The sequence below is a fragment of the Suncus etruscus genome, chromosome 11 (assembly GCF_024139225.1).
Source record: "Suncus etruscus isolate mSunEtr1 chromosome 11, mSunEtr1.pri.cur, whole genome shotgun sequence".
NCBI classification, from domain to species: domain Eukaryota; kingdom Metazoa; phylum Chordata; class Mammalia; order Eulipotyphla; family Soricidae; genus Suncus; species Suncus etruscus.
This window is the reverse complement of record NC_064858.1, coordinates 86,596,533-86,619,946: the sequence shown is the minus strand read 5'-3', so window position 1 is coordinate 86,619,946 and position 23,414 is coordinate 86,596,533. Positions and strand designations below refer to the sequence as shown.

Genomic DNA, 23,414 nt, shown 5'->3' with positions numbered 1-23,414 from the left:
CTAGAGGTAAGGTGTCTGCCTTGCAAGCACTAGCCAAGGACGGACTGCAGTTCGATCCCTGGTGTCCCATATGGTCCCACCAAGCCAGGGGCAATTTCTGAGCGCTTAGCCAGGAGTAACCCCTGAGCATCAAATGGGTGCGGCCCGAACCCCCCCCCCCAAAAAAAGAATATATCCTTTTAGGCCAGAGAGATAGCATGGAGGTAAGGCATTTGCCTTGCAATCAGAAGGTCTGTGGTTCGAATCCCGGCATCCCATATAGCCCTGAGCCTGCCAGGAGCGATTTCTTGAGCGTAGAGCCTGGAGTAACCCTGGGCGCTGCCGGGTGTGACCAAAAAACCAAAAACCAAAAAAAAAAAAAAAAAAAAAAAAAGAATAAATCCTTTCTTATTCAAGTTTTTCTTTGGATGTAATGCTGGATTCTGAATGTTTTCATTTAGTTTTTTTCTTTTTATAGTCCTTTTCATGAAATAATGGCTACATTTGTAAAATTATATTTTGTGTGAAATATAGAACCTAAGTTTCCTTTAAAGAAAGGATAGAGCTGCCTGTTTAAAACATTGTTTTCTTTTTTTTTTTTTTTTTTTTTTTTTTGGTTTTTGGGCCACACCCTGGGACGCTCAGGGGTTACTCCTGGCTATGCGCTCAGAAGTTGCTCCTGGCTTCTTGGGGGACCATATGGGACACCGGGGGATCGAACCGCGGTCCGTCCTAGGCTAGCGCAGGCAAGGCAGGCACCTTACCTCCAGCGCCACCGCCCGGCCCCAAAACATTGTTTTCAATAGGGGATGTTGGTGATAGTGGTGCTGGTGCTAATTGGAAATATGGAAATAGGGTATTGTGCATTGTATAACTTAAGTTTTCAGACTAAGTGTATCTAGCTTGGTAATTTCCCTTTGACTTTTATTGTATATTTTTTGCAACTTACACCAGAGTTTACCGATGATACAGTTAATATATATGTACTAGCACTGGAAGATTTATTTTTGAATTTCAAAGTTGCATTTAATTATATAAAAATTGAAAGCTATTTAGTGTTACCACAGAACCAATAGCTATCAAATATTTAAAGAGAGATAGCGTATAGGTAGGGTGTTTGACTTGCATGCAGAAGGACCGTGGCTCGAATCCCAGCCCCAGCATCCCATATGATCCCCCGAGCCTGCCAGGAGCAATTTCTGAGCATAGAGTTAGGAGTAACCCCTGAGAGCTGCTGGGTGTGACCCCAAAACAAAACAAAACAAAATTTAAAGAGAACTTTAGTATATCTTTGGATTTGTTTGTTGAATTAAGGACTCATATCAGTAATTCAGCCCCCTTGAACCCGAGGAATCTGGTAGAACTGCTAGGACCACCTTTGGAGTAGTGCTGTCTCTGCTTTTACTAGACTCATCAGGAAAGTTTATATTATGTTTCTAGTCTGTTGTTCCTATGATAGATAAACTGAGGCATATTTTGATTTATTAAAGTGTTTTTTTTGTTTGTTTTGATTTTGGGCCACACCCGGTGGTGCTCAGGGGTTACTCCTGGCTATCTGCTCAGAAATAACTTCCTGGCAGGCACGGGGAACCATATGGGACACCGGGATTCGAACCAACCACCTTAGGTCCTGGGTCTTCTGCTTGCAAGGCAAATGCCGCTGTGCTATCTCTCCGGCCCCTAAAGTGTTTTTTTGTTTGTTTGTTTGTTTGTTTGTTTGATAAGCCCTGGTAGTACTTGGGGCTAACTCTAGGCTCTGCACTCATGGATGACTCCTGTCAGTCTCAGGGACTATCTGGAATACTGTATTGACTGTATGCAAGGGAAAACTCTATACCTACTGTACTATTGTTCCAGCCCTTTCAAGTGTTTCTGTTGTTTTATTGGGACTGTTATTCCTGGCTTTGTGCGCAGGGGTTGCTCCTGGTGGCACTTGGTGCTGGGAATGGAACCTAGCCCACCTGCAAGCAAAGCATGAACCTGACCTCTTGACTACTTGTTTAGCCCTAGACAATGCCTATAACATCTTGCAGAGTGATTACTCAGGAGAGTTTTATTGCTTAAATGAATGCCTATTCATTGTATCACTGTTATAGTTAATCCCCTTCTTAAAACTAGCTTTTCCCTCCATCTATCTCAATATTTAGATTTATTTTTACTTGTTTGCATATCATCCAGAGGGTACACAAAGAAGGCAAGGGAAATGAATCTGAAATCATTTCATTATTTATGAGTAACTAATTTGAAGAAAATTATATAACAAAAAATTGAAATGTAACTAGAGTTAGGTTTTGAGATAAATACTAGGTGGTTTTTTTTTTGCCCCCCCCACTAATTACTAATAGTGGTTTGATGTTTTGCTTTTCTTCAAAGCCTTGCACAGCCTTTTCTATCTTTTTTTTGGGTGGGGTGGGGCTACCGGGTGATGCTCAGGGGTTACTTCCTGGCTATGTGCTCAGAAATCACTCCTGGCTCTGGGGACCATATGGGATGCCGAGATTTGAACCACCGTCGTCCTTCTGCATGCAAGGCAAATGCCCTACCTCCATGCTATCTCTCTGGCCCCAACCTTTTCTGTCTTTAAGTAAATTTTAGTTTGGGGGCCACACACAGCAGTGCTCAGGAGCTGTTCATAGCTCTGTGTTCAAGAGTGATCCAACTGGTGGGCCTAGACCATATATGGTGCTGGGGGTTATAACTAGGATCAGCCATGTACAAGACAAGCACATTAACCTCTGTATCATATCTCTCTCTCTTTCACTTTCTCTCTCTTTCTCTTTTTCTCTCTTTCTCTCTCTCTCTCATTTATGGGCCACACCTTGTGATGCTCAAGGCTTATTCCTGGCTCTGCACTCAGGAGTCATTCCTGGTGAGTTCAGGGGACCATATGGAATGCTAGAAATTGAATCCAAGTTGGTCATGTATAGGACTATTGTTCTGGCTCCTTTCCCACTATTTTCAGTGCTAGTCATGTGTTCTTGTAATTTAAAATTATATTTATTACTATTTTAATGACTTAATAGTTTTAATTCAGTGCCTTTTGTTTGCTTTGGAGCTACACCTGGCAATACTCAAGGTTACTCCTGACTCTGAACTCAGGAATTATTCCTGGTGTTGCTCGGGGGACCATATGGGATGCCAGAGACCAAATTCAGGTTGGCCACATGCAAGGCAAATGCCCTATCTACTTACTGTACTATTTCTTTGGCCACTCAAATTTGTTTTTTTTTTTTTTTGTTTTTTGTTTTTTTTTATAAAATTTGGTTTTTGTTTAGAAGTATATGGTGACCATAAATGGAGCCTGGTTTGCATAGAGACACTGTTGTGAATCTTCACAAGACATTCAGTGAATTCTTGATAGGGTGTCTTGGTAAAGTGATCTCCAGAGGTCAGAAGTGATAGATATACACTTGTAGGACTTGAAAAGTGTATTGAAGGTAGCCTTCAGAAGGTTGCCCCCAATGATGGTACAACCCCAAGCAAGGGGTAGCAGCTGTCCATACCCATAATCAACAGCAGCTTCTTGGATACAGAAAATCAGAGGAAGACTTATCAGTTCATTCTACCGGAGAAACAGGCCACTTTGTAAGGGATTGTACAGAGATTTCCAGTCTTATTTCTTCAGTAAGGAGAACTTAGCCAGTGTTGGCAAGTGCCTACCTGTTTCTGTGGAATATTTAACCCCCAAATCAAAATGTCCTTTGTAATTCCTGACAAAGACAGATGCCTTGGACCCTATCTCCTGACTAGCAGAAGACTACTTTTATCTTGACCACATGATTTTCAAAACCTAGACTTTTGGCGGGGGGACACACTGACAATGTTCCTGGGTTCTGCATTTAGGAATTATTTTTGGTGAGTTCTATGGGACCATATAGGATGCCAGGGATTGAACCGAGGTCAGCTACGTACAAGGCAAAAGTCCTACTCGCTATACTGTCTCTTAAGCGCCTCAAAACCTAGCCTTTGAGGGACATCTCCTGGGAAACAGATGGTGGGAAAAGTGAATGAACTCATATTCTTTGATGAACAAAAAAAATTGATACATCTTCTCCATGGATTTGATCTTCATGTTCCTTACCTGGTAGCCCAAGTTGGTAATAGAGACCCACTTTTTTATCCTCACCTTGCCTACAGAATCTCTGCTGTCTGCCATTGTAGAAACTTTGTCAGGTCTGATGTGAACTCCCATCTGAGGCTTTATCATTTTTTTTTGGGGGGGGAGTCACACCCGGCAGCGTTCAGGGGTTTCTTCTGGCTCTATGCTCAGAAATCGCTCCCGGCAGGCTTGGGGGACCATATGGGATGCCGGGATTCAAACCACCATACTTCTGCATGCAAGGCAAATGCCTTACCTCCATGCTATCTCTCCAGCCCCATGAGGCTTTATCATTTTTATTTAATTTTTGCAAGACTTTTCTTTTTCAGTATTTCTATCTCAATGGAAATACAATATATTGAAAATACAACTAGATATAATGGGTCTCTTTACACTCTTAAAAATTATTGAGTTGGGGCCGGAGCATTGGCGAGGAGCGGTAAGCCGTCTGCCTTGCCAGCGCTAGCCTAGGACAAACCTCGATTTGATCTCCCAGTGTCCCATATGGTGCCCCAAGCCAGGAGCAATTTCTGAGCACATAGCCAGGAGTAATCCCTGAGCGTCACCGGGTATGGCTCCCCACCAAAAAAAAATTATTGAGTGAAACTAAGGCGATAAAAGGATTAGAGTGTATAGATATTTTTGGTTTTTGTTTTCCTTTTGTGTGTGTGTGTGTGTGTGTGTGTGTGTGTGTGTGTGTGTGTGTGTGTGTGTGTTGGGTCATACCCTGTGACGCTCAGGGATAACTCCTGACTCTTCTCTGAGAAATTGCTCATGCCGGGATTCAAACCACCATTTGTTCTAGATTGGCTTCACACAAGGCAAATACCCTACTGCTGTGCTATCTCTCCAGCCCCTAGAGTATATAGATTTTGCATGCACATGGTTCTGAGTTTGATCCTCAGCACTGCATAGACCCCATTAACTCTGCTGGTGACCTCTGCCCTGCTGGGTCCTAGCAGTAGAACACGACTGGCCTGAGTACTGGCTATTAGGTTCACATTCAGAGCTGAGTTTCTTGGGAGTGGTCCCCAGGTTAACAAGCACTCTTTGGGGGTCCTCATTAAAAATTGTTGAGGCCTCAATAAGTTTTGGGTTACACTGACAATGCTGAGGACTCTGTTATCAGGAATCATTCCTGATGTGGCTTGGGGGACCATTTGGAGTACTTGGTATTGAACTCGGGTTGGTTGCATGCGAGGCAAGTACCCTGTTGCTGTGCTATTATTGCTCTGGCTCTAACTTAAGAACTTAAAAAAATGAATTATATCCATCAGTGTATTAGAAATTAAAACAAAAATGACAAAAAACACATTTAAGAATGAGAATACATTATCTTTTAACCTCAAAGCAACTTTTTTTGGGGGGCTGGAACACCTGGTACTGCTCAGGGCCACTATTGATTCGATGGTGAGGAGTCACTGAAGGTGCTTGGGGGACCATATATATGTATTGCCAGGGATTACACCGGGGCCAATTGCATGCAATGCAAATGCTTTAACTCTGTATTATCTCTCCATCACAAAAGCACATCTTTTTTATTTTTAATTTTTATTGTGGTACAAAAACAAATCTTAAGGGAAAAAGAAGTCAAAAGCAGCAACAAAAGTTTTTTTCTTTCTTTTTATACTGCGTGACTCCAGGGCCTCTTGCATAGAAGCTATGTGCTATATGCTAAATGATACCCTGCCCTATATCAACAAAGTAATGAGAAATGCTTTCAATTTTGCAAATCTAACTTCATGTCGGGTTTAATAGAACATAGGTAGATTTTCATGTCTGCCTTTTCTTTCAATTAGTTGTGGTAATGCATGCCATTTAGCTTCTGAAAAAGACTATTGTATGCCTGCAAGAGCATGAGAGCAAGACAAACAAGGTCTCAGTATTATAAAAATGATTTTGATCTTGAAGATTACAGTTAGAATTTAAACTCAAGTTCTATTTACTTTACAACCCCAGGTTCTTTTTACTACAGTACAAGTCTGGAACAGTGTATTGCAAGCAGAACACTTGTCGGTTCAGATGCAGCCGATCCAGGTTTGAGTCCTGGCATCCTGTATGGCCCCCTGAGTCTGCCAAGAATGTTTCCTGAGTGCAGAGCCAGAAGTAACCTCTGAGCATCGTTGATGTCATCCCCCAACCTCACTTCCCCCATGCCCCTAAAAACGGGATAGTTAAGTTATTAAGTTAAAGATAAGTTAGGATTCTGTGTTATACCTCTGGTGTAGTGATGTTACAGAAAAGATGATTTAGTGTTAATTTTTTAAAACTTTATATATTGATTAATTATTTAATTGGTTTTTGGGCTACACTCAGTGGTGCTCAGGGGTTACCCCAGGCTCTGCAGTCAGAAATTGCCCCTGGCAGGCTGAGGGACCATATGGGATGTCGGGAATCGAACAGGTCCCTCCCGGGTTGACTGCATGCAAGGCAAATGCCCCTTCACTTTGCTATCTCTAACCCTTTATTGTTAATTTTTTAAAAATGTGCTCATTTTTGTTTCTGAGGTTCTAGGGAAGCACTTCACCACAGAGCCACACCCTTGGCCCAAAACATGTGTGTATGTGTGTTTCATCTTTTATTATTGTTATGAAGGTACCATACTTTACAGAAGTTTTTTTTATTTTGGGCCACACACGGTGACACTCAGGGGTTACTCCTGGCTATGTGCTCAGAAATTGCTCCTGGCTTGTGGGGGCCATATGGGGCACTGGGGGATCGAGCCTAGATCTGTCCTGGATCAGCTGCGTGCAAGGCAAATGCCCAACCACCGCGCCATCGCTCTGGCCCCAGCTGTACAGAGTTTTTAATAGTTGAGTTTCTTGTATGCACTGTTCCAGCACCTATCAATCATTACCAGTGTCATTTCTCTCTGCCAATGTTCCCCATTTATCTTCTTCCTGCCCCCAGCCTGCTTTCTTGACAGATACATTTTTAAGTTTGGTTGTTAGAGTTTGGATCTCATATTTTCAGTTTTGTTGGTTCTGTGGTTCAGACATATAGACACAGCACACCTCTTCAACATCTTTTTGGTATGAAAGGATCTTTCATATTTATTACAAAATCATTAACAGTTCTGAATTTCCTGCCAGTTAATTCTCACTTCCCCAGTGAAGAACAGCAACAAAGTTTTAACATTTTAATTTCTGTTTATGAGGTTTATAATAATTTTTCTTCTCACAGCAAGTTACATTGGTTAATTCCAAAATTCTCTTTTTAAAGAAATTTACTAGAAATATGCATCATAAACTTTATCTTTTGGTGGGATTCATCTGCTTATAACCTCTTTTCTGCACCCTATCCCTTGAGCATTGTAGTGAATGTTTAATTTTGAGAATGCTAATCAGCTTCAGTAATTACACACCTTGAGCCATTTTTAGACATTTATAGCTTGGCATTTTTGGTCTAGAATAGGATGTGTTAGAGCTTGTTGGCGTGTGTGTGTGTGTGTGTGTGTGTGTGTGTGTGTGTGTTTTAAAAAAAGCTTTGAATTTTGTTCAGGATAAATTTATATTAATTCCTCTGGTCTCATCAGGGAATTTAGGGCTGTTGGGAATGTATTCTTCCATTTCCCAGGAATAGCATACTTGAGTTTTGTTAATAGTATCTTGAGATCAAGAGTAGATCTTTTTTGAGGCCGGAGCGGTAGGGCATTTGCCTTGCACACGCCTGACCCTGGATGGATCTCGGTTCGATCCCTGGTGTCCCATATGGTCTCTCAAGCCAGGAGCTATTTCTGAGCACATAGCAGGAGTAACCCCTGAGCGTCGCCAGGTGTGCCCCCCCAAAGAGTAGTTTTTAAAAAAAAAAGATGATTGATTACCATCAGATAGAGATCAGTATGGATGCAACCTTATATAAATATGCCTTAGAGGGGCTGGAGACATAGCACAGCTGTTAAGTTGTTTGCCTTGTACTCGGTCTACTCAGGGCAGACCTGGGTTCCATTCCTGGCATCCCATATGGTCCCTGAGCCTGCCAGGAGTGAGTTCTGAGCACAGAGCCAGGAGTAATCTCTAAGCTCTGCTGGATGTAGCCCCAAACAATCAATCAAACAAACAAAAAAGAACAAAATATACCTTTGAGGGACTGGAGATGATTTCCATAATCCCATCAGGAATGATCCTTGGGCATAGAGCAGGAGTAAACTCTGAGTACAACTGGATCTGCCTCTAATCCCCCAAATGTAAGAAATAAATAGAATATGCCTTTGATAAGCTCCCATGTTAGTTTTGAGATTTATGTCACAGAAAAATACAACTGTACCATGTTTCCCGTATCAACATACTTTATCTTTTTTGGGGGGGATTGGGGGGTCACACCCAGCTGCGCTCAGGGGTTACTCCTAGCTCTGTACTCATAAATCGCTCCTGGCAGGCATGGGGACCAACAACATACTTTAAATTATGAATTGTACAGGATGTACTACTGAACTGGTTTAATGTTTCAGAGTAGATTTTATTCCAAATTATTTACTTCTTTCAGAGTATTCTAAATTTTTGTTTGGAAATAGATAATCATTAGATAAATGGATTGCTGAGGAAATTTGTTTTTTATTGCTGTGAGCCACACCCTGTGAAGCTCAGGGGTTTCTCTTGGCTCTTCACTCAGGAATTACTCCTGGTGGTACTCAGGAGACCATATGGGATGATGGGGATCAAACACATGCAAGGTAAGCGCTTTACGCAGTGTATTATCGCTAATATCTTGATAAAGGAAATTTGAAAACCAAGATGTATTTCAGAGTGTGAAGTGTTGGATTATATCTTATAGATCTTCTTTGAGTTTTTACCATCTGATAAACTATTTACAAGTAGGGAAGTTAGTAAGAACAAGTATGAAGTGAAGAAAGGTATCTTTGTCATAATGTACTCTTTGTTTAGGGAAAGAGTATATTTGGATCTTAAATAAGAACTTTAATGCAATTTAGTTAATTGAATTATTGTCTCAGGTGTTATATATGATATTTCTGAGTATTTGTATTCATATGCAAACAGAGAAAGCAGAGTTTAAAAGAATATAAACATCATTATATGGAAGATATACTTGTTAATTTTAATTACTACATTTCTTTTTTTTTTTGGGGGGGGCCTTCCGATGGAGACCAGGAGGCCTGCTGGACAAATTCTAAAAGAGCTGTAACACTAATTAATACATTTCTTGCATTTGGGGGCCACACCTGACAATGCTCAGGGATTTCTTCTGCCTCTGCATGCAGGAATAACTTCAGGTGGTGCACAGGGACCATATGGGATGCTGAGGATTGAATATTGAATTGGCAGCATTCAAGACCAGTCCCCTACTCACTGTACTCCCAACCCCCCCCCACTAATTTTATTTTTAAATAAATTGTTCTTTAAAATTAAAGGAAACAATGAATGATATAGCCATATATAAATATTTCTCCTTATGGTTCCAGACTTGCTCTTATATTGATATCGGGGTGTCAGATAACCCCTGTATACATGCTTTGGGTAGTAAATGGTATAAACAAATACTTTAGGTGGTACCAAGAACTGACTGAAAACAAGGGATATAACAGAAAGAAAAAATCTCTTCTCTTTATAGAACCTTCATTCCCCTTAGTTTTATTGAGAAATGGTTGATCTTTAGTTCTGTAACAGTTTCAGGTATACTGCATAATGACTTGACATATCACAGTCTGTTAGTTAACCTTCATTTCCTCTTACATTTTATAAAAAATAAAAAATTTAGGGACCGGAGAGATAGCACAACTATGTTTGCCTTGCAAGCAGCCGATCCAGGACCTAAGTTGGTGGGTTCAAATCCCGGTGTCCCATATGGTCCCCCGTGCCTGCCAGGAGCTATTTCTCAGCTGATAGCCAGGTGTAACCCCTGAGTGCTGCCGGATATGGCCCAAAAACCAAAAAAAGAAAAAAAATTTTTTTACATCTTAGTGTGAGAAATCATCTTGGTATCTAGACATTTTATCGTCTTCAGGACATCATCCTTTCACCTCCACCTCCCACCCTCTTCTATAGTGCTGGAGATGGAATCCCCAGGGCTTCTAGCTTTGCTTCTGAACCTCCAGCTCTAATAATGAGCCATATATCCTTGCCTTAGGACAGGAGTGTTAAGATTGACTGTCCATCTACACTAATCAGATTCCATACTTCTGTTGGATGAGTTTTGTATGATCCTCATCAACTCTGGAACTTTGAATATCCTCATGTAATTATAAAACTAGGGGCCAGGGAGATGGGTCAAAAGGCTGGAGCAAAGGGTTGGAGATAGCACAGTGGTGGGGCATTTGCCTTGCATGCAGCCAACCTGGAGTTACCCTGTTCAATTCCCCCAGCCTGCTAGGTGTGATTTCTGAGTGCAGAGCCAGGAGTGATCCCTGAGTGCTGCTGGGTGTGGCCCCCAAACCAATCAATCAATAAATAAGGGGGCAGGAGCGACAGCACAGCGGTAAGGCGTTTACCTTGTATGCAGCCAACATAGGACAGATCCCGGTTTCAGTTCCAGTATCCCATATAGTTCCCCGAGCCTTCCAGGAGTGACTTCTGAGCACAGAGCCAGGAGTAACTCCTGAGCACTGCCTATGTAACCCCCACCCCAATCAATCAATAAATAAAGTTTAAAAAAAAAAAAAAAGGCTGGAGCACATGATTTTCAAATAGGAAGCCTGGATTCAGTCCCTGCCATTGGAAGAACAGCTCCTAAATACCACTTGGTATGGCTCAAAAACATAAAATAGGAGCTGGGAGATGGAAACATGCTACACCTAACTTGGGTTTGAGTCCTGGTATTACATGGTCCCCAGTGTATCTCCTGCCTGGCACAAACTTGGAGGCATCTAACCCCCACCAAATGTGACCTTGCAGCCCTTGAGCATCACATGGTCTGAGTACTGCAACCACTGAGGTTATCTCGATTAGCGTGACAACCTCTGCCCTTACATTGGGCCTTAGACCTGGTTGGCTGAGAATCACAGAGGTTTCCCTTGAGGCCTTTTGAATATTGCTTTGGAATCTTCCCCTAAACAGCATGGAGGTAAGGCCTTTCATGCAAGACGGTGGTTCGAATCCTGACATCCCATATGGTCTTCCGAGCCTTCCAGGAGCGATTTCTGAGTGTAGAGCCAGGAGTAACCCCTGATCACTGCTGGGTGTGCTCAAAAAAGAAAAGAAAAAAAAAAAAAAAAAACCCCAAAACCCGTCAAGTAAGTTGTTAGACTTGAAGCCTAATTTAAATGATTAAGGCCAGAAATATAGCTCAGCTGGACTGAGTGCAGCCTGTGTTTGCTTGTAGGAAACATGATCCATGGTACAGCAGGTAAGTTGCTTCCCTTCCATGCAGCCAACCCAGGTTCCTTCCCCAGAACCCCATATGGTCTCCTAACATCCCTGCCAGGAGTGATCCCAGAATGAAGTTGGAAGTGACCATCAAAACAAAAACAAAAACTTCACAACTGTATTGTAATCTTAATGCAGGAAATATAATTAATCAGTAAAAGTATAAATAGGGGCTGGAGAGATAGCATGGAGGTAAGGCGTTTGCCTTTGTGTCCAGAGGGACATTGGTTCGAATCCCTGCATTCCATATGGTCCCCCATGCCTGCCAAGGGCGATTCCTGAGCATCGAGCCAGGAGTGACCCCTGAAAACTGCCGGGTGTGACCCAAAAAACAAAACAAAACAAAAGTATAAATAATTTATTAGACCTAAAGAATTATGACCCCTTTCAAATTTCATTTTTGTTTTCTTGGGCCACACCTGGCAGCTTCAAGGGGTTATTTCTGTCTCTGCACTCAGAAATCACTCCTGCAGACTCCGGGGTCCATACAGAATAGAACCCAGATCTGTCCCAGGTTGCATGCAAGACAAACACTTACCGCTGTGCTATCACTCCAGCCCACCCCCTTCTGATTTCTTCTTAAAAATATACTTTCAGATGTCTTGGATTTGCTTTTTTTCTATAACAACTATGATCATTGTTTATTAGTTCTTGTTGTTGTTGCTCATTAGCTCTAGTTACCAAATTGCTTTAAAAAACTGTTCTGTCTTTTTAAAGCAGATTGGAATTAGGGTATCTAATTTTGAGTGACAGTTTTAAAAGTGCCTTATATTGCAAAGGGCTTGGGCATTTGTCATAGATTCTCTCTTCCCCCCCTTTTGACTCCTGATTCCCTCACCTAGGTTCTGTAGCCTGTGGTCTATTTTTAAATCCTGCTGCTATGCTCTACATTGCGGCAGTTCTTTACTTGAATTATTTATCATTGTTTGGAGCTGAATGAAGCAGTGTGTTTTTCACCACTGCTCATTAGAACCCACGTGCCTGTGTTCAGTGTGGTTGACAGATTTGGTTCATGTTAAATCTTACCGGCTCATTCTAGGAGGACTGCAAGGCAGCAGAAGAACAGGCCACAGTCTGTGGTACACTGTAAAATCATTCAGACTTTCAGATTATTGCTATTTTTGTTTTGGCAGCAGTTGGAAAGAGAGAAGCTATGCCATGTATCTAAGTGTATCTGCTCAGAGGTAGAGATTATGTTATTACAATGACATTTTTTTCATGATGACATTTTTTCTAATCATTTATATTATTTAGGAGAGATAGGAATTTCTATAAAAATATGAAATAAATGAAAATATCTTAATTGTGTGTGTCTGATTACTTTGGTGCTTTATGTTGGGTTATGATCCTACTCTAATCAGTTATTGTACTCCACCCTAGGGTGTGATCTGGTGATAGTATGTTGCAATATTCCCTACTTGGTATTCTTCTCCCACCCCAGGGTGGGACCTGGTTCTTGTCAATAAAAGCAAGGGTGTGAGGAAGGCGGGGCTCATTCTTCAGTCTTCTTCCTTGAGCTGCCCTCCTTAGGAGTAGAATTTGAATTCCTTGCTTGAGCACTGGATTTCCTGAACCCATTCTTGTACCTCTTTACTGTGGGAAGTATTTCCTGTGGATCTTTGCAACTGGAACTGTTGGCCCTGTCCTTGGATAGGGGATTGGGAACTGCCTTTCCTGTCTGGGAGCTCAGTGGGAATCAAACCTCAACCAATCTAGAGAATTTGACCCTTCACGCTGAGATTCTCTAGTCTTGTAGTCTGTGAAGTGAATACCTACAGAGTATTTATTCACTTGTTTTGTTTGGGAGCATTATTTCTCTCAGCCTAATTTTTCTCATTAAAAGTTTTTTCTTGGGGCCAGAGCGGTGGCACAGCGGTAGGGCATTTGCCTTGCACTCGGCTGACCTAGGACGAACCACGCAAGGTTCAATCCCTCGACGTTCCCATATGTCCCCCAAGCCAGGAATGATTTCTGAGCACATAGCCAGGAGTAACCCCTTAGCATCACTGGGTGTGGCCTGAAATTTTTTTCTTGGTACCGGAGCAATAGCACAGCCAACCCGGGATGGACCTGGATTCAGTCCCCTGAATGCAGAGCCAGGAGTAATCCCTGAGCGCTTTTTTTAAAAAAAATTTTTCTTTTTTTTTTTTTTTTTTTGGTTTTTGGGCCACACCCGTTTGACGCTCAGGGGTTACTCCTGGCTATGTGCTCAGAAATCGCCCCTGGCTTGGGTGGACCATATGGGACGCCGGGGGATCGAACCGAGGTCCTTCCTTGGCTAGCGCTTGCAAGGCAGACACCTTACCTCCAGCGCCACCTACCCGGCCCCATAAAAAATTTTTTTCTCGTTAAATTTTTTTCTAATTTTTTATAGACTAGATTTGAAGAGTGAGATTGGTTTTTCTTTTGTGTTGTTTTGTTTTGTTTTTGGGCCATATCTGATGGGTGCCACTTAGGAGTTACTCCTGACTCTGAGCTCAGAAATCACTTCTGGCTGGCTCGGGGGACCATATGGGATGCTGGGATTAAATCTGGGTCTGTCTTGGGTTGGCCTCATGTGAGGCAAAAGCCCTATAGTTGTGCTATTGCTTTGGCTCTGAGATAGTTATTTTGAATAATATTCCTTCCATCTTCTGTTTTCTGATATATCAAAACTGTTGCTTCTCTTTTTCTCTTCAGTCTGTTTCTTCCTTCATCTTACCTTACATGAAAATATTTTTCTCCTGTTATCACTGATTTTGTTTTCTCTTTGTTACATGATCACATTATTACTTAATATCTTTACTTTTAAAAAAATCCTTTATATCAAATAAAATTCTTTATTTGGAGGGAATCTGAAAAATAGTACAAAAGTTAAGGCTCTTGCCTAGCATGTGGTTGTGGCTGTTATCCTGATTTGATTCCTGAGCAGTGAAGTATGGTTCACAAGTCCCGTTGGCCTCTGAGCACAGAACCAAGTGTGGCTACTGAACACAGACTCGGGTGTGCCACCCAAAATAGAACAAAGCAAAATCTGTATTGGGCCTGGAGATAAAAGATTTAGTGAAAGAATAGCTGACTGTGGACATGAGGCTCTAAGTTCATTCCCAGCATTGACCTACTCTGTGTGCTGAGTATTATCCTTGCAGCATGCGATTTATCATCACAGCAAAGCATGATCTTGTTTGTAGCATAACCAAATTTATATAAACACAACTAAATAAGATATGCCACTTTTATATGTATTGCAACCAAAGTGTGCAGGCATCACAAGCAAGTGTGCTCCATCCAGCAAATACTAGTGTGCTGGGACAGGACAACTTAGAAAATTGTGCAACCTCTGGTAAATATTGAAGGTAAATATTTGGCTGCCAAGTATGTGTGGGCCCATGGTCATCACAACAAAAATTAGTAGGAAAACACATTTTGTAGTATTTTTTTCATATACTTAGACTGAAAAGGGGGTAGCTGCTTATTGTTTAGATATTGTCCCTATTGCCCTGTTGGGGTGTGTGTGTGTGTGTTTTGTATATACACTTACATTTCCTGATTTTGGATTTTGGGGACCACTTCAGTGGTTCTCAGGACATATTTCTGACTCAATTCAGGGATCACTCCTGGCAGAATTCAGGGAACCGTATGGAATGCTGGTTATTGAACCCAAGTTGGTCACATGTAAGGCAAGTGCCCTACCTGCTAAACTGTTACTCTGACTTCCTGAAAGTCGATATTTTGAAATAGTATGTTTATATACAACATGAAGTTCAACCTAAAATGGAAATCAATGAAACAGACCGTTTATAAATAGAATGAAAATATAGATCTATGAGGGCTGAAGTGATAGTACAAAATGGGGAAGGCACTTTCCTTGCATGTACCCACCAGGATTTGATTCCTAGAGCCCCATATGGTCCCCTGGGTCTCCACCAGGAGTGATTCTCAGCACCGCTGAGTGTGGCTCAAAAACAAAATATGTTAGGAGATATTTATAGGCCTAAATTTTATATGACACAATAGATGTACGTTGAAAAAAGTTAAAGATACTACTTGGGAATCAGAAGATTCAATAGTACAAAGATTTCAATTCTTCCCGGATCAGTCTTTAAATTAATGGTAATTCTAATCAGTTCATACACTGACTCTAAAATTTATATGGAAACACAAAGGATCTAGATCATTTTTTCCCAAAGTGATAAGGGTTTCCTTCTAACCTCCCTCCATGGTAGTAGCCTATGGTGACGTGATGGTTTGTTTTGTTTGCTTAAAGGAGGTGTGTTTTGGGGCCAGAAGGATAGTATAGTTAAAGATCCATCCCAGCGTCTCATATGGTCCCACAAGCCTGCCAGGAGTGATTGATCACTTAGTGCAGAGCCAGAAGTAAGTCCGAGCACTGCCAGGATGGCTCAAACACATGCTGAAGGATAAAAAGAGGGCATGTTTTCAGGGAGGCACTAAGTTGTTTCATTTCTGGAAAGAAATCAGTAGGCCAAATAAGTTTGGAAACCATTGTTCTAGATCCTAGCTTCTTAAACTATGTGACCTTACATGGTATCATAACTGCTTAGAAATTAGTTTTAAAATAAATTTCTTTATTGTGATTTATTATTAGTAAATATTTGATCTGTATATGCCTTTTATATGCCTGTTCCTAGGATCAGATAAGGTTTTTTCAGGTTACAATAGGAATAGTTTAAAAAACCCTGTTCAGGATAGACAAACTTGGAAACAAAGATCAGTCAGTAGACTTAACATATCTAGTTTCAAAACAATATAAATGTTTTGTACCTGCTGTACGGGCTCTCTGCTGTACTGTCGTGGGTGTAATTAATATGTATGAAAATAAAGATCAGTGACAGAGAATAAAAGTACAAGAAAAAATTCACACATATATGGTCAGCCAATTAACTTGGCATTTGCCAAAATATTTAAGTGAGAAAAAGATAACTTTTTTGTGGGGGGGGCACACCTAGCAGCACTCGGGTTACTCCTAGCTCTGCACTCAGAAATCACTCCTGGTAGGCTCAGGGGACCATAGGGGATGCTGGGGATTGAATGCAGGTTTGGTTGGCCACGTTCAAGGCAAATGCCCTACTGCTGTGCCATCTTTCCAGCCCCCAAGGATAACTTTCCTTTTTTTATTTTGGTGGTGCTCAGGGGTTACTCCTTCCTCTGTGCTCGGAAATCACTCCTGGCAGGCATGGGAGATCATCTGGGATGCTGGGAATTGAACCCGGGCCTGTCCGGGGTTGAACTCGTGCAAGGCAAACTGCCCTGCTGCTTCTTACCCCAAGCATAACTTTCTTACCTTTTTTTGTTTGTTTGTTTTTGTTTTATTGGTCACAGCAACCATGGAAACTGGGGCAATAGCACAATGGGTAAGGTGTTTGCGTTACTCTTGGAGGTTACTCCTGGCTCTGTACTCAAGAATCTCTCCTGGAGGGCTGGGGGAACCATATGGGATACTGGGGATCAAACCCAGGTTGGCCTTGTACAGGTGAAATGCTCTACCTGCTGTACTGTCGTTCCTGCCCCAGATAACTTAAAAAAATTATTTAGGGGCTGGAGAGATAGTCTGGAGGTAAGACATCTGCCTTTCAGGCAGAAGGACTGATGGTGGTTCGAATCCCGGCATCCCATAGTGTCCTCCGTGATTTCTGCCAGGGGTGATTTCTGAGCGAAGAGCCAGGAGTAAACCCCTGAGCACTGCCAACTAAAAAACTAAAAAAAAAAAAAAAATTTAATTGAATTATCGTGAGACATAGTCACAAAATTATTCATGATTGAGTTTCAGTCATAAAATGTTTAACACCCATCCCTTCATCAGTGCACATGTTCTGCCACCAATGTCCAATATTCTCAGTTTCCCTTCTGCCCACCTCTATTTTTCTTTTTTTTTTTCTCTATTTTTCTTCTTTTCTGGATTCTTAGCTGAGTCTCTGTAAGCAAAGACAGATTTGTATGTTTGTTTGTTTGTGGGCCACACCCAGTGACACTGAAGGGTTACTTCCTGGCTCTGGGCTCAGAAATCAATTACTCCTGGTAGGCTTGGGGGGGGACCATATGGGATGCCAGGGATTGAACCCAGGTAAGCCACGAGAAAGGCAAATGCCCCACCCACTTTGCTATCGCTCCAACCCGTCATGCAAAGATGTATTTTCAAAAGTAAAAACATCTTTATTAACACATATGTCTTACATACATGGGAAAAATTCTTGAAAGAAATGAAAAGATTTGGTTAGTTTCTATGGCTAGCATCTCCCCTTTCCTTCCCATTCCTTTCTCTTTCCTCACTTCACCTTATATCACCTCCTTCCTTTCCTCATTAGTTGTGCTCGGGCTTTTGGCTTTTTGTGTGTGTAATTTTTTCCTTTAGTGATGGTGTCAGGGAGATGCTAACTCCTCAAGTCTTGAGACCCACATGCAATATATGCATTAGTCCTTTGGGCTATCTCCCTTGTCCTCTAACCAACATCTTACCAATAAAACTGTAAACGGATTTTTGTTGTTGCTATTTATTTTTGGGCCACAGCCAGTGATGCTCAGGGGTTAGTCCTGGTTCTATACTCAGGGATGGGATCATTCCTGTTGGAACTTTGGGGAACACATGGGACAACGGGTATTAAACCGGGGTTGCCTGCATGCATTGACAAATGCCCTAACCATTGTACTATTGCTCCAATCCTCTACATTTATGATGCTTCTACTGGCATTCAGCTCTATGAAGTTTGGTGGTATTGTACAGTTTATATAGAGCAGCAGGAGCTGTATGTGGGTGTGTGGGACACTGGGCTTTTTACAAGGTGGGGAGTTAGTCTATTCTCATCCACGAAGGCTCCAGAGATCTATGCCCAGTGGTAGCTAGACTTACCTAGAATATCTCAGTTGCTGGTGTCTTTCTGGGGTCACTTGTGAAGATTGTACTTAAAAGTTTGTTGTTAGTTTGTTTTGGGGCCACACCTGTTGGTGCTCAGGAGTTACTCCTAGCTATGTGCTCAGAAATCATTCCTGGCAGGCTCAGGTGATCATATGGGATGTCAGGGCTCAAACCCTGGTTGGCCCATGTGCAAGACAAACACCTACTAACCACTGTGTAATTGCTCTGGCCCCTCGTTCTTACATTTTTATTTTACTTATTTGTTTTTGGGGGGAGGAGTGTTTGGGCCACACTTGGTGGTGCTCAGAGGTTACTCCTGGCTTAGGGAACCATATAGGATGCTGGAGATCAAACCCAGGTCCGTCCTGGGTCAGCTGTGTGCAAGGCAAACGCCCTGCCCTTCCACTGCACTATTGCACTGGCCCCTTGTTTTTGTTTTTGGGGCCACACCTGTTGGTGCTCAGTAGTTACATCTGGCTCTTGTGCTCAGATATCATTTCTGGTGGACATAGGGTATCATGTGTGATGCTGGGGATCAAACCCTAGTCGGCAATAATTAAAATTTTAAAATCATCAAACAGTATGTTTTCTTCCCTGATTTGTACCTCTGCTTCTTATTTAAGAAATCTTCCTTTTATTGAGGTCATTTGAAGATTCTTTTAAAATTGTTTCTCAAAGGTGTTTTTTTGGGTGGTTGCTTTTGTCAGCCAAGTACTGAATCCAAGGTTTCATGCTTACAAGGCAAATTGGCCAGAGTCACATTTCTGGCCAACTTTCTCAAAGTTTTAAGGATTTGTTTTTTATATATGAAAATGTTTTGTACACCTAAAGTGAATTTGTGTGTGTTATGAATAGAACTTTGCTTTTCTGTACAGATAGATCCAAACTGCTTGTTATCAAATACTAATCACATCTTCTCCAGTATAAGCAAGTTTTAAAATTTATTTGTTTCTAGTATCTCTGTTCTTTTCCATTTGTTTTGTTGCCCACCCACCCTCACTCCCTCAACTGATATGTGAGATCTTAATTACTTTTTTTTCAAAGGTCTTAATTACTTTGCTATATAAAAACCCTGCTCTTAATAGGGTGGTTCTTTTCACCTAATCTTATTTAAACTTCATTAATATTTGGTTGGAATTACATTAAGTTTATAGATCACCATGGAGAGAACTGGCTGCTATGTATTATTACCTTCCCAGCCAGAACCTTATAATTCAGTTTTTAAATCTTTCTATAGCATTTTATAATGTCTTTTTCTTTTCTTTTGTTAGTTTCTTTTTCTGTTATGTATGGGATCCCAGTTGTTAGAATATAGCAATATTATTTATATTAGTAGATTACTTTTAATTTCAGTGGTCTTTTACATTTGAAACTTTAAACATTGTGATTTACAAAGCTGTTCATAATACAGTTGTTTCAGGCATTCAATATTCTGACACTAATCCTACCACAAATATGATCTGTCTTCTACCACTGTTCCCGCTTTCCCACCCCCTTAGCAGGCATAAAATTATTTACTTTATATTGTTTGTTACAGCATATATATGCCATTTAGATGTTTAAGAAAATTAGGTGTGGGTGGGATGCTGGACCTTCTGGCAAGGCGAGAAGACTCTAGAGATCTCAGTCTGCTGGGCATCTTTTTTTTTTTTTTTTTTTTTGGTTTTTGGGCCACACCCGTTTGATGCTCAGGGATTACTCCTGGCTATGCGCTCAGAAATCGCCCCTGGCTTGGGGGGACCATATGGGACACCGGGGGATCGAACCGAGGTCCGTCCTACACTAGCGCTTGCAAGGCAGATACCTTACCTTTAGTGCCACCTTCCCGGCCCCAGGGCATCTTTTCTAAATGAGATCTTCAGCACATTGGATGGTCAGTCCTGTTAACGCAACCTACAATTTGCTAAGTATATATTCTTTCTGGATTTTTTGGGGGGAGGGGGTGTTTTTGGCCACACCCAGCGGCACTCAGTGATCACCCCTGGCTCTGAGCTCAGAAATTGCTCTTGGCAGGCTTGAGGAAGCCAGGGATCGAACCTGTGTCTGTCCTGGGTTGGCTGCGTGCAAGGCAAATATTGTACCACTATGCTATCACTCCAGCCCAGAGATTACCTTCTTTGTATCTTGTACTGTGCCTCTATTTGTTTCTTATTTTATATGTGATATCTTGGGAGGTTAGACATATTTATCACTATTTTATGGATGAGATTCAAAGAAAATAGTGGACTCGTGAGAGTAGTTGTCTTGCATGTGGCCAGCCCAGGTTTGATCCCTACAACTCATTATGTTCTACCAGGAATGATCTTTTTTTTTTTTTTTTTGGTTTGGTTTTGTTGCCACACCCAATGACACTCAGGGGTTACTCCTGGCTTGGGGGACCATATGGGATGCCAGGGGATCGAACCGAGGTTCATCCTAGGCGAGCGCTGGCAAGGCGAGCGCCTTACCGATTGCACCACTGCTCTGGCCTCAAACCAGGAATGATCTTTGAGCTCAAACCCAGGAGTAAATTCTGGGCCAGGAATGGCCTAAAAAAAGAAATCCCAATTAAAAAAAAAAAAAAAAAGTAGTTTGCCAGTTACATGATTAATGAGTAGAAACCCTGTAGTTCATGTAAAAATCCAAAGTCAATATTCTACATATTAATTTGTAAATTCAGTGCTTCCAAACAAAAATATCAATGGAATTTGAATAAAATGACAAAGTAGAAAGATATTGCTCTACTAGTGTAGGTTTTCTCTGTATTAATTAAAACATGGGAATTAGTAATTTGTCTTTGGCTTTTTCACTTTGAGGAAGAGCTGTCAGTGAGAAGTAGAAAGTGAATTGCTTAAATAAAATGCTGCCTTTTTTTTCCTTCGGTTTTTGGGTCACACCCAGGAGCACTCGGATTACTTCTGGCTCTGTGCTCAGAAATCACTCCTAGCAGACTCGGGACCATATGGAATGTTGGGGATCGAACCCAGGTTGGTCCCATGCAAGGCAAATGTCCTATGTGGTATGCCATTCACTCTGGCCCTAAAATGCTGACATTTTTTAAAATGAATTCTCTCTCTGCTGTGTTCTGTAGAAACAGCACTTACTTCCGCAATACTCTCTTCACACAGGCCTTATTGCTTCCTTTTATATTCTGTTCCAGTGAAAACCAACACTTATTTTAAAGTTTGTCTTAATTATATGTAGATTTTATCTTTCAGAATCACAAGCAGTTTTCTGTTTTATAATCTTCTTTTTAAAAATTATAAGGAAGGGCCTGGAAAGATAGCATGGAAGTAGGGCATTTGCCTTGCATGCAGAAGGACGGTGGTTCGAATCCCGTCATCCCTTATAGTCCCCCGAGCCTGCTAGGAATGATTTCTGAGCGTAAAGCCAGGAGTAACTCCTGAGTGCTATTGGGTGTGACCCCCCCCAAAAAAACATAAAACAAAAAAAAACTTATAAAGGAAATGGTGGGTATTGGTGGTGGGAAAGTTGCACTGTTTGAAGGTGGGTGTACTTTTTTTTTTTTTGGGTCACACCTGGTAGTGCTCAGGGGTTACTCCTGGCTCTATACTCAAAAATCCCTACTGGCAGGCTCAGGGGACCATATGGGATGCCGGGATTTGAACCACCAACCTTCTGCATGCAAGGCAAATGCCTTACCTCCACACACCGGTGGGTGTACTTTTTATGACTGAAACCCAACTATAAACATGTTTGTAACCTTAGTACTTAAATATATATACATATATATATATATATATTTTTTTTTTTTTTTTTTTAAAAGACAAACTGAAAGGTCTACTTTGAGACTAGATAGACCAACAGACACATCAAATTCATTCAGAAAAAAAATTAGGTTGGTTTCTGAACCACAGTTGGAGGTGTTGGGGGCACCCTTTTGATGCTCAGGAGTTGCTCCTGTCAGTACCCAGGAGCCAGAGACCAAATTTTGGGGCTCCTGAAGCTGTCGGCCCCTTAGCATGGCTTGAAAAAAAAAATTGAATCATCATGACTGTTTTTTGTTTTGTTGTAGCAACAAGTCCTTGCAAGCCAGCCTGATTATGGTGTTCACACTTTTGGTTGTGGTACTCACCAGGAGCCACAATTTGGTTGTAGTGCTTACTAGGCCTTACTTAATACAATGATTTCTTTCTTCTTTGGTTTCTTTCTAGTTCTTTCTGATCCTATTTGACTTAGTTTCCTTCCTATTGTTAAAAATGTTGAATGTTGGGGCCGGAGAGATAGCATGGATGTAGGGCGTTTGCCTTTCATTCAGAAGGTCATCGGTTCGAATCCCGGCGTCCCATATGGTCCCCCGTGCCTGCCAGGAGCAATTTCTGAGCATGGAGCCAGGAATAACCCCTGAGCACTGCTGGGTGTGACCCAAAAACCACACACACAAAAAAATGTTGAATGTTGTGTCTAGGAAGATGGAGTGAGGGTTTCTCACCCTTGATCCATAGTTTGTAATCTTTGCTCTATATCAGGAGCGGACTGGCCTTTTGTTTGTTTTTACAAACAAAAAAGATTGCCAATATAATGATTCGTCAATAGAGTCAGGATTTAAGTTGGTATATATGTATTTTTTTAACTTGATTGATTGGTCTTTGGGCCACACCCAGTGATGCTCAGTGAATACTCCTGGCTCTGCACTCAGAAATTGCCTTGGGGCCAGAGTGGTGGTACAAGCTGTAGGGCGTTTGCCTTGCATGCACTAACCTAGGACAGACCACGGTTCAATCCCTGATGTCCCAAAAGGTCCCCCAAGCCAGGAGTGATTTCTGAGAGCATAGCCAGGAGTAAACCCTGAGTGTCACCAAGTGTGGCTCAAAAAGCAAAAAAAAAAAAAATTTCCCCTGGCAGGCTAGGGAACCATATGGGATGCTAAGAATTGAACCGGGTTCCTCTGGGTCTCTCACAATCAAGGCCCTACCACTGTGATATCTCTCCAGCCCCTAAGTTGTTGTTGTTGTGTTTTTTTTGGTTTTTGGGCCACACTGGTGATGCTGCTCAGGGGTTACTCCTGGCTATGCGCTCAGAACTCGCTCCTGGCTTGGGGGACCGTATAAGAGGTGGTGGTGGTGGGGTATTGAACTGCGGTTCCGTTCGTCCTAGATTAGCTCGAGTAAGGCAAACGCCCTACCACTTGTGCCACCACTCTGGCCCCTAACTGGTATACTTT

At 41.7% G+C, this 23,414-nt stretch overlaps 1 protein-coding gene and 1 non-coding gene across 6 annotated transcripts in view; one reads left to right on the top strand and one right to left on the bottom strand.

Annotated features, from left to right (window-relative positions):
- The window catches only part of R3HDM2 (R3H domain containing 2), a 183,579-nt gene that overhangs the window by 31,295 nt on the left and 128,870 nt on the right, over positions 1-23,414 (top strand). The window lies entirely within an intron of this gene.
- LOC126023778 (U7 small nuclear RNA) lies at positions 9,164-9,225 on the bottom strand. Its single transcript, XR_007500841.1, has one exon. It is a non-coding gene; the product is annotated as a U7 small nuclear RNA (small nuclear RNA).